General features: G+C 42.5%; 1 long non-coding RNA gene across 1 annotated transcript; it reads left to right on the plus strand.

Annotated features, from left to right (window-relative positions):
- The first annotated feature begins 1,959 nt into the window (after positions 1-1,959).
- Positions 1,960-10,275, plus strand: LOC139614481 (uncharacterized). The gene is made up of 3 exons (XR_011687053.1): positions 1,960-2,102; positions 9,534-9,711; positions 9,817-10,275. It is a non-coding gene; the product is annotated as an uncharacterized lncRNA (long non-coding RNA).
- The last annotated feature ends 578 nt before the right edge of the window (positions 10,276-10,853 follow it).

Below are 10,853 nucleotides of genomic sequence, written 5' to 3' on the forward strand. Positions count from 1 at the left end.
GAAGAATCAATTCCACAATCCGGTTTGAGAGGCAGGTGTGTTTATTCTTGATCAATTCATGACAGGTCACACAGCCTAATGTGAAGCATAAGGTGGAATGTGATTTGAGGAGAAAAAATGAAAGCCACACAAATAGACTGGATTTCTTTTATTTAATACTTTCTGTGCAAAATGCAGAAAAGCTGAAGGAGACCAAAGTGTGAAACCTCTGTGGGGTCGATGCCAAGGCCACTGATGTCACTTAGTTTGTTAGTGCTCCTGGGTGTTGTAACGACAGTCGTTGAAGTAATTGGAGTCACCTGAGGCCAAGTGTAAATGACTGACGTCTTCAAGAATCTATGACCAAGTCTGGTCGGCCTTGATTCATCTTTTCTTGGATAATGATGACCTGGATGACCGCGAATCTTCACAGATTCATCAGAAAATGAGATTTCACAACCAAAAGCAATCAGAAAATACTGAATTATTACATCAAGAAATAAGTGAATAATACACCTTTTCTAAAGCATATGTTGTATAAGTTCGCCTATTAAATGTTCTGCAGAAATCAGATTTCTCTTGGTGGCTTTATAATTATATTGCACCTCAGTTGCCTTGAAGCTACAAAACAATATAAAGGGAGGGGGAGGGGGATTTTTCTCCACAAATAACAATTTCATTTTGATGTGTTATTTTTTTAGATTGATGTAAATGCCTTTAAAACACAGAAGAGGACATTCACATGATTGCAAGATTATATATATATATATATATATATATATATATATATATATATATATATATATTATTATTATTATTATTTTTAATAGCAAACCTACAGGTCCCCAAAACATCAGAATCTCCACCTACTACACCTTTGTCTTTAAGTCAGAGTGGGTCTTTTCTTGTGAGTCACGCTCACTCCAAAGTCAAACTTGACCATTACTTAATTAGTTTGGTACGATACTGTAATTTATTATGCAGCAGATGTTAAATTGTTTTCCTCCCTTCAGTAAAGCTCATGTGAAATCAAACAAACAACGGCGTGACTAAGGCCTGCAGCTGTGTGGAGCATAAGCAGTTATACAAGATTGATTAATTCTAATTCCTTCACCCTGATCTGGCTGGCTCTGAACACACAGTCTTACAGTGGTGAATGACGGGAAAATGAAAGCTACAGATGAGTGTGTCAGTGTGTGTGTGTGTGTGTGTGAGGCCAGAGGAGCACGGTATGCTTTACACAGAGCCCCAGAAATTTATATAAACAGAACAGTGGCCACAGCGGCTCCCCTGCCAAACGCTGGGTTTCTCATCGACCTCAGCCAACCACACACAAACACTAGTACGCAAACACACAAACACACAGGGGTAGGGAGACAATGTGAGAAAATAATGCAAACATGCACACGATTGCATAAAAAACACACACAGACACACAAAAGAAATATGCACAATGTAAAACAGGCAAACGCACACCTGCGCTAACAAACTGACCTTGTGGCTCACATCCCATTACATGACAACAACGTGAGATGTAGCAGAGGCCGAGCAAATCACTGTCTGAGTGGATCCAAACTAAACGTGAAACCACATCTCCCTCTGACCTTCCTGAGAGACACCTGAAAAAAAAAGCCCACAAATATCCAATATACACATCCAAATGTCCAAGTGATCCGATCTATTCTTCATTTTGCACATATTGATTTAGACAAAATGGACCACAAAACCTACAACGCTAACAGGAGAGAGCAGGTCCTACAGAGATGAGCGTCCTGAGTGAGAGATGGAGGGATTTTCCGTATGCGAGGGGGGAAATATGAGATGGCAGGAAGGGAGGATAAAGAAGACGGAGTTGTTAGTTGGGCTGATATCCATCCACAAAGTTCCTGGGATAGGAGAGGGGAGCAGGGGAGGTGGAGATTGGCCCTCCTCCACCTTGACATTCATTCAACTGCATCCTGGCTTCGAGATCAGAGGAACAGTGAGGTTGGAGGCCCACGGGCAAGAACTCAGACCTGGGAGTTTCCTGAGTAAGCATGGCGCAACATTGGGTGTTTCCCTGTGGGCCTGACAGTTGGGGAGAGTGGAGGTGCCTGGAGCTGGAGGTGGGGCTGGAGGGAGAGGTGAGGTGATGATAGTTCAGAGAGAGTCCATGTCCTGCACTGTTAACTTTTACTGTGCAGGGGTCTGGGGAGGGAGAATGGTTGGCAAGTGTGTATTTACGTGTGTGTGTGTGTGTATGGGAGTATGTGGGTATGAATAAGTTGTGTCAGCACTTGTGTTTGGACTCTTTCCCAGCAAACTTTTTTATGTTCTATAAATATAAGTTAAATGATCATTCTCCTGCATTACAACAAGATCTTCATGTTGTAGTTTGGGAAGTTTTTCTAACCTTAACCCCAGTGTGATTGGATTCAGTTCTGCACAGTAGCAACGAGCACTACAATTTTTCAGTGCAGTTTCAGTGCAGCGTTTAACTACGTTTTCCTGTAGCTTTCAAGTAGCATAGCTATTTTCAAAATCATGTTAAGTACCACAGCGGCTACATCGCTAGGCTAAGAAACAACTGACATGTCTGCACATCCTGCACCTACACATCCCTGTCCTCTGATCGTAGACGTCCATAAAGATGGTTTCTGAAGAGCGGTTTTGAAGCTGAATGGGCTTCTTGATGTAATTAGTGTCTTTAGCCATTTTTATGAGTAGTTGTAGTAGTTTGTCAGGTGAGGAGTAGCTTTTAACTCCATTATATAGCTACACTTTTAAACACAAACACTCCAACACTATGCAATGGACAGTTCAGGTAATAATTTTATTATTTGTCTCCATTTTTTTCTTTTAGATTTTTTTGACTAAGCTGGGTGATGTGTTTACTGCCTGTATGGTTGTCTGGCTGCTCATGTTTTTGCCCCTTCTAGCTCTGCGTCTAGCTCATGGTTAATTACTGTCACAGTAATCAACTTGGTGAGCACAGTGTTATTATTAAAGAAAGGAATGATGGACATTTTAAAACTGTAATAACTGGATTGTCTATAGGTGTCTGCAGATGCTGCCAGTAGTGTCTGGTTACTATGTGTTTGCAAAGGCTTGCAAGGTTGTAATGAAGAATAACTATCCGGTTATCTTCTCTTCTCTCTTCCTTTCCCTGGCAACCACTGCTCTCTCTCTCTCTCTCTCTCTCTATCTGTCTCCCCATCTTTCTCTCTCTGCTCACAGAGGAAGTGATGCAGCCCATCTGGGGTGGTCGTTAACATGCTCAGCGGAGAGCGAGCGTTTGGCATAGGACACGTGAAAACATCTTATGCACTGAACCCACAGCAGAACTCAGGGGGGCATTATAATGGGGGGAAATCATTTTGGTTGGGGGTGGGGCGGGGGGTGTCTGGAAAGACAACAAAGCTGTGGGAAATGTCTCTGAGACAACCGCAAGACCACTTTATTTTCTTCTGGTTAGTTTCAGCAATCGGAGCTAAAACTGTTCGGGGGGAAAATCATATCATTTGTAAAGTATCATTTCTCCAGTGTCTTTGCCTTGTCTGTGAAAATAAGTGGCTAAGATGTTTACTTGTCTCTCTTTCGCTGCCAGTCCCCTCGATCCATATAAACCCTGCACAGATGCACTCAGCAGGACTTTTTGGTACAGTAGCACTACGTCATTGGCCGGCAGTAAAACGCCTACGGACTGTCCCACCGTATCATTCAAGATCAAATGACATGATGATGACCATTTTACAGAGACACACATAATGTCACTCAGCTCCTGGAAAAGTGATGTATAATGAGGTCATACAAGTTAAAGGGAAGTTTAACTGGTATGCAGATTTATGCTTATTAAACGTACTTGTGCCTACATAATGAGCTCAGCAGTGTGTCACACTGGCTGCCGGTATCTGCCGACATCAATCTATTGCCTGTCGTCTGCTGTTGCTCTCAAAGAGAGGAAGTGATCTAATTCTGGTTCTAATTCCCCACATTACAATACATACACATATATATACAAACAGTACATTACGATGCAGTTTTCAGAGAATATTATTTTGGGAACTGCATGTATTTCTTCGTTGCAGAGAGTAAAATGAGAAGATGATATTGTATCTCTATGGTAAATATTTAGCTGGAGCCAACAGCCAGTTAGCTTAGCTTAGCATAAAGACGGGAAAGAGCCCATCAGAGCCCACTGGGACGCAGTTGTTTAATTAGCGCACTCTGTGGCTATTAAAAAAAAAAAAAGTTTTGATCAAGCAATGTTTTGATGGTTGTATTATAGATATTTATATTTGTACTGTATTACAAAACACACACATTCAGCAGCTTGAAGGAGAGTCTACAATAAATGAAGCAATTAAATGTTCTCTGTAAGCATGTGGGTTTACTTTATATAAAAAAGGCTAATTTAAATGGTTTCTGGAAATTATTGATGCGATTGATGAGAATATAATATTTAACATTTATGCTGACAGTGTCAGATTCACCAACACCCTTATTAGTCTCATTAACAAGACCAGATTGTTAATATTAGGTCATCAGAGATTTTGTCATTGTTCAGTAATGTGTGGACATGGACAATAACATACAGGCTCAATCCAGCATCGCAGACTTCAACTTCTTCACCTCTGCTGATCACTGTCCGTGCTAAAAAAAGCTTACAGGCACATACACTTAGCTGTGAAAACAACTCGGGAGCAGTATTAGGAGAAGTGGACATCCAGTGTGAGTCAAGTGCGCTGTTTGTTTGCACACTTCAGACATGGGACACACTTGCCTGCTCACTGGAGGCGCATGAATGTCCTCTTAATTGCTCCAGACTGCAAGTGTGCTTATTGGGAGACACCCAAACAGCCTACTAGCATCTCTAATGCTTGCTAATTAACATGTTGTTTGTTTAAACCATACAATAACAAACGTGTATTAACCACAGTTCACATTTTTACAGAGGGTTATGTGCTAGACTATTTCTTGGTTAGAGACCAGCTGCCAGGAAACCATCATTATTGGTCCATGTCCTATTGAGCTATTAAAGTCTGTATAAATATCTTAATCTGTCATTATGCATATTCTCTTTCCTTGTCTTTTACCTCTTGCATTCTTTACTGCTTTTAAATGTACTTTTCCACCAGAATTAGTGGGTATAAGTGGGTTTCTTAAACGCAGGTAAAAACATTAATAAAAGCCGATTGACCCATTTTTTACTGCCAGTCAAGTTTGCCTTTTTGTTTGGACTGAGGACACACAACTGCAAGGAGCAATGTCATCACGTGCACTTACAGCACACACACACAAATGCAGTAGAGAAAGAGTGAGCTGCTAGCCACCATGCAAACTGGTATTTACCATGTCTTATCTTAGGGTTGGTGCCCCTGTAAAAGTGTTGGAGCCTCTGTGTGAGATGCTGCGATCGGTGATTGTGTGTTTTTAAAACTTATTTCGGGGTTGCAGCTCACTCTGTCACTGCTGAGCGCACTGTAGATGTGGTGTTTCTCATTTAACAGCACCGTGCTGGGCAGGTGACAGGTGTGTTTACAGTGTCTGTGCTCTGAAAGACATTATAGCAGAAAAAGGGGTGAAAATTAGCATGTTCATCTGGGCGTTGTGTTTATATCACTGCCAATCAGAGCCGGAACTGATAAATACCCACGTCTACAGCAGAGTCATTTGACCCTTGTGGGAATGTTGATTACACTGTTTTCCATTGCAGACAAAAGCCAGATGTTAGCAGGTCTGGTGGGGTTTTTGACCAGTGGAAAAGGGGTTTAATAAAGTAAACTGAATGGCATTTCCACACAGCCATTTACTTGCTGAGTCATGCCACTAAAAAGATGCTTTTACACCTAATGCAGGGAGATAAGGGCTTATGTGCTTTCATATGAGTGTGTGGTAGGTAAAAGAAGGCTTAATGATGCATATTAAAATGTAAAACAGGTAAGAGTATCTATTTATACGGGCAAAGCAGCTGTAACTGGTAGCTAAGTGATTCATTAATACCTCCATAGGAAAAGCACTGTTTTAGCCCAGGGGATTACACACATACAGTGTATACACACAGAAACAAGTGTGTGTACGCTTGTCCGCATCAACACACACACACACACACACACACACACATTCTCGTTTCACAGGAGGCACATTTGGAGGTGTACAAATTAACCTCAAACTATCATTAGTCACAAAGAGTACATTTGCACTGTGCTGCGGAGAGCGATTTCTGATTAATTTGTTCCCTCTGTCAGAGTAAAATATATAGGTAAACACTAAAGAGCGAGGCTGTGGGCGGCAGAGCTGCTACAACAAGAAGAATCATCCTCCATGCTGCGCGCTCCCTGAGGACCCTGGTCCAGGCTAACGCTAATGGGCCAAGTTATCAGTGTCTACTCAAGGCTAACACCGCTACCGCTGAGGATGTTAAGAAGCGTGCAATAACTTCCTATACATATGTAGTGAATACATACATATACACACACAACACATTATCAACATGGCAGTGATACACTTCTGTAGCCTTGGAGGAGCTTTGAGTTTTGATTGTGGCTGGAAGACTGTTGGTTCAGTTGCACTGGAGGAGGTGCAGCTGTGGGCCTCCGCTGACCACGGGTGATCTTCCATTGTTGAAAAGTTTATCTGCTGTAATGTCATTGGCTCTTAATATGCCGCTGTGATAGGAAAAGCCCACATATTCATCAACAATTATGATGCGGCTCCTCTTATTTTTTCATTGTCATGGACGGGGTCACTGTATGTTTTTCCAGGCTTGTTTGAGATAGCAGGAAGAAGAGGAATGAGAATAACCTTTCAACTTGTTGGACAGATGTTTTTCATCAGTGAGAGGTTGCCATGTTTTCAGGTCTATCTTAAAACAACACTGACCCTGACCTAAATGTAGATTGAGAGGGTTATTGGTAGCTGTAAGTGTTCCTCCTGTTCATACTGGCTGCAGAGAAAGTGATTTCAATGCAAGTGATGTAGGGGGAAAACAAAATCTCCAATTGTTTTGTGAAAAGATTAATTCTTAAATTCAGCTAAAGCTAATCCAGTGGGTGTCTCACCAAGTTACCTTCTTAGTGCTTCCACAGACAATGTTTTTCATATGAGCTGCAGTGGAGTCAGAAACACAAAGCAAGAATTTTGTACTAACTTTGGAAGATACCCACTTTATTTTTCTTACTCCGGTTGCTAAGGCCACATATCACCTTCATCTGAACTTCAGAATTCATTTTTGCACAGAATGAAGATTGTTCATTTTGCTCTTCATAACTTACATTGTAATTGCTTTAACAAAGGACTTCTATTCAGCCAGTATTGGCTGGAGGAACAATTACAGAGACCACTAATGCTTCCAAGCTATGGCCATATGAGTGTTATATTGAGACAGACTGTGCAGACTGAATTTACACCAGGTTTAGATCCAGTCACAATGTGAGCCAGACCATCTCCACATGTGCTCTGGCTGATCTGATCATGCTTTGTTTGCATACGTGTACACCTTTCATTAACAAACAGTTTTTCTTATCCAGACAAAATATCCAGGTGCAGATTTCATGTTGTGCCGTGCCATATGTAAAGTGTGTCTTTTTATATAGTGTGTCCTCTTGTTTTCATCAGGTACAGTACACAGAACACACAGGGCAGCCTGATTATATTTTGCCCAGGGACACAAAACCCAGCCATTACTCCTGTGCTGGAACATTGTTACCCAGTGTTACACTGTGTGCCAGTTACTTTGCAGTCATTTCAGTAAACACAAACATGTGTATTTAGGAATGCACCGTTATAACAAGTAGAATATGTTCTTCAAACTACCCCTCTACAAGACAGACTCCCTGAATACCTATTTCCCCAATCAGCCTTTTTACTCTCAGTAATTAGAGCCTGAACACATAAACACAGAGTCCTCTGCCAAAGTCAGAGCAGCTTTGGTTCTTTCACTTCAGAGCCCTTCTCATTGGTTTGAAGTGGGTAAGACTGAGTTGAACAAAGATGTAGTTACATACTTCAGTGCTAAAATCACGATTTGGCAGAATTTGAGTTAAAAATTCACGACAGTTGTGAGGTGGTTGCTCATATTGCCAGACCACTGTCATTCAAATCAAACCACGGAGATATTTGATGTTGAGGAGGAATGCTTACACAAGTTTTCGGGGAGCTTTTAAGCGTCTCATACTCTCAGGGTATATTGTGTTTCAGTGATGTATGCTTGTGCGATTATTTGAACCCTGACGGTCTCAAAAGCCATTTGCCTGATTTTTCTTTGTTGGTAATTCGGCCTCGATCAGGTGTGATAGAACAAGTGGGGAACAAATGCACCACGTACACCCACACAACGTTTTTCAGCCAGGATGAACAGAGGGAGAAAATCCCCCTCTCCTCTCTTGCTTTGTGCTCGTCTCTCTAATTTTCTTAATTTTTTTCCCCCTCAACATCAGGCCCAACATTTCTGTGCCACACTGGCTTAAACAGAAGAAATGGGGAGGAAAAACTTCAACATTAATTTGCCACTTAGGCTCTGTCACGTATCCTCAGCCAAATCCTCAGCGCACCCCCCCCTCCCCCTTGCACCAGCGTCCACTCCCAGCTGCCTCAACAAATGGCATCATTTAGTAAATCCATATTAAAGCTAGAATTAGTATGTCTCCGTTTCAAGCAGGAACATGACAATTTGAATTAAATCATCGCCGAGCCTCCTCCCATTCTCACTCACTTTCCCCAAATGTCTTTGTTGGAATTTTTTTTTTCTTTGTGTTTATTAGTTTCCGCACACACATGCCCCTCCTTGTCCCCCCCCCCCCCCCCCCCCCCCCCCCGCCCCCACTGGCTTCACCACCGGTTCGATAATCTGCTTAAAAACCTCTGGGCTGTGCTGTCTTTGCAGTGCGACCAGCCATGGCCAAACGCACCGAGACAAGGGAGAAGGGGGCTGAGGAGAGACTAACTGGGGTGTCTGAAATGAATCTGGATTTGTGCAGGGAGGGAGGGTGCGGAGGGGGGCAGATAGATTTCCATTTAAATACATCTCACTCACAGGATTTGGCAGGTTGTTCCCATGGCAACAGTGTCCCATCTTCGGATTGTGTGTGTGCGTCTTATTGTATGTGTGTGAGTCGTGACCTCTTAGCTTGACACCTTTAGCCGGTTAGTTTCGCTGCAGCGGCCGGGGCCGACCAGTCGCTCTCATTTCAGAGGAGATTTTGCTGTTGCCCTCTTCCCTGACATAAAACATTATTTCTACTCCACTGAGCGCTGAAGTCTCTGAAATACCTTCTACACTGCAGTTAGAGCAAATTATCATTCTCCATTTTGACTATACTTGCCAAATACCTGTGAATAAAAGGTGAGATCAAGTGGATTAGACCTGACAAGCATGAATATCAGCTGTATGGAGATACTGTGTATATGGAATACATATAAAAACATATGGATGGACTGATGTATGCACATTTTATCACATATTTACTGACAAGTTCTACCTATAAGGACTTCATACACTGCACTGACAACACAAGGTAACATTTTAAAAAGGGATATTGCTCATTTGAAACCACCTGATGATCGACCGTCTTCAGAGCGGTGTCGCCTCCCCATGGATCAGGGAAACCAGGGCAACCTCCCAAAGCCAGATCTGGAAGGGGAGCTCACCGAGGAGCGTCTGGCCAGAAGAAATTATATGGAGCCACCTCCCTGTGGCCCCACCACCTCTAGGGCCTAGGTGTGCCACTCCCTGGCTTCGTAGACTAGCTCTAGGTATGTGGAACTGCTCAACTGTTCAAGGCAACAATATTAATAAAAACTAAAACGTATAAATATTATGTGTTTATGGTACATTTTCTCCTTCTCTTTCTTTTACAGTCATGGGTGGAATATCACTGCTCCTGCAAACCTCTCACTTCCTCTGTTTTTCTCCAAACAAAGTGAAAAGATAAAGTCACCACTTGCTGTGCACCAGAAGATTATTTTACCCCAGGAAAAAACAGCAGACACCCAGCATTTTAGTGGGAAATGTAAAGGCTTTCATGAACTAGCTACAGGCTGAATCTCTGTGCCATTGCATTTGTTGGACAATTGGCAGTTATGTATTTAGATCCTCACAAAAAATTTTTGAACCAATAGTTTTTGTGCTTAAACTTACCTATGAGTCATTTTGGAAGATGATGCTGATAGAGATATTAGAAAATAAAACACTCATATGCTTTGTTTTAGAAGGAAATAATAGCTGTGTATTTTGTTGATTGGGACATTTAATGTGTATTTAATATTTCCCTGTTATTAATCTGTCCAGAATGATGAAAGATGTACAGACTGTTTGAAACAAGCTCTGCAGACGTCTGCTGAAAGAGACGTTTGGAGTCAAAGGCAAATAATAAAATCTGTACTGTGATCATGCTACAAAAATCCCTTATTTGAATATCACATTCAGAGGAGATTATGCACATTCCAGAAATAACGACCCAGTCCAGCAGATGTTGGAGCTTGTAAGAGAAACTGACCGGGCGTCTTCACAGCCCTGATTGAAAAGGCTAAACCAGCCATGCGCTGAGCAGTTCAGCCATGACGTCTTTGAAACCTGCGGCTGCGAAATCATGAGACACTGCAACAAGGGCAAACAGGCAGGAGGGAGCGGGGTAGGGAGGGAGGGCAGGGAGGGAGTGGGGGGCCTTGTGATAAAGGCACCAAAATGGAGGCCGCGTGCACAAACTAAATGGATTACTTCCCCTCAAATTGAGAGATCATTGTGTGTCAGGAAACTGGGACCCCATGCTGGGTTTCAAGCCAGGGGGTGCATTGAAGGCTCGGGGTGCGGGTGAGTGGATGGGTTCACTCATTTGCAGATGGAGCAGGGAGACAGACGGAGCAGGATCTGACAGACTGCAGGAAGGCTGAGCTGG

This window comes from Trachinotus anak, unplaced genomic scaffold (assembly GCF_046630095.1).
Source record: "Trachinotus anak isolate AG129_WGS33_773 ecotype Australia unplaced genomic scaffold, CSIRO_AGI_Tana_v1 ptg000034l, whole genome shotgun sequence".
In the NCBI taxonomy this organism is placed as follows: Eukaryota; Metazoa; Chordata; class Actinopteri; order Carangiformes; family Carangidae; genus Trachinotus; species Trachinotus anak.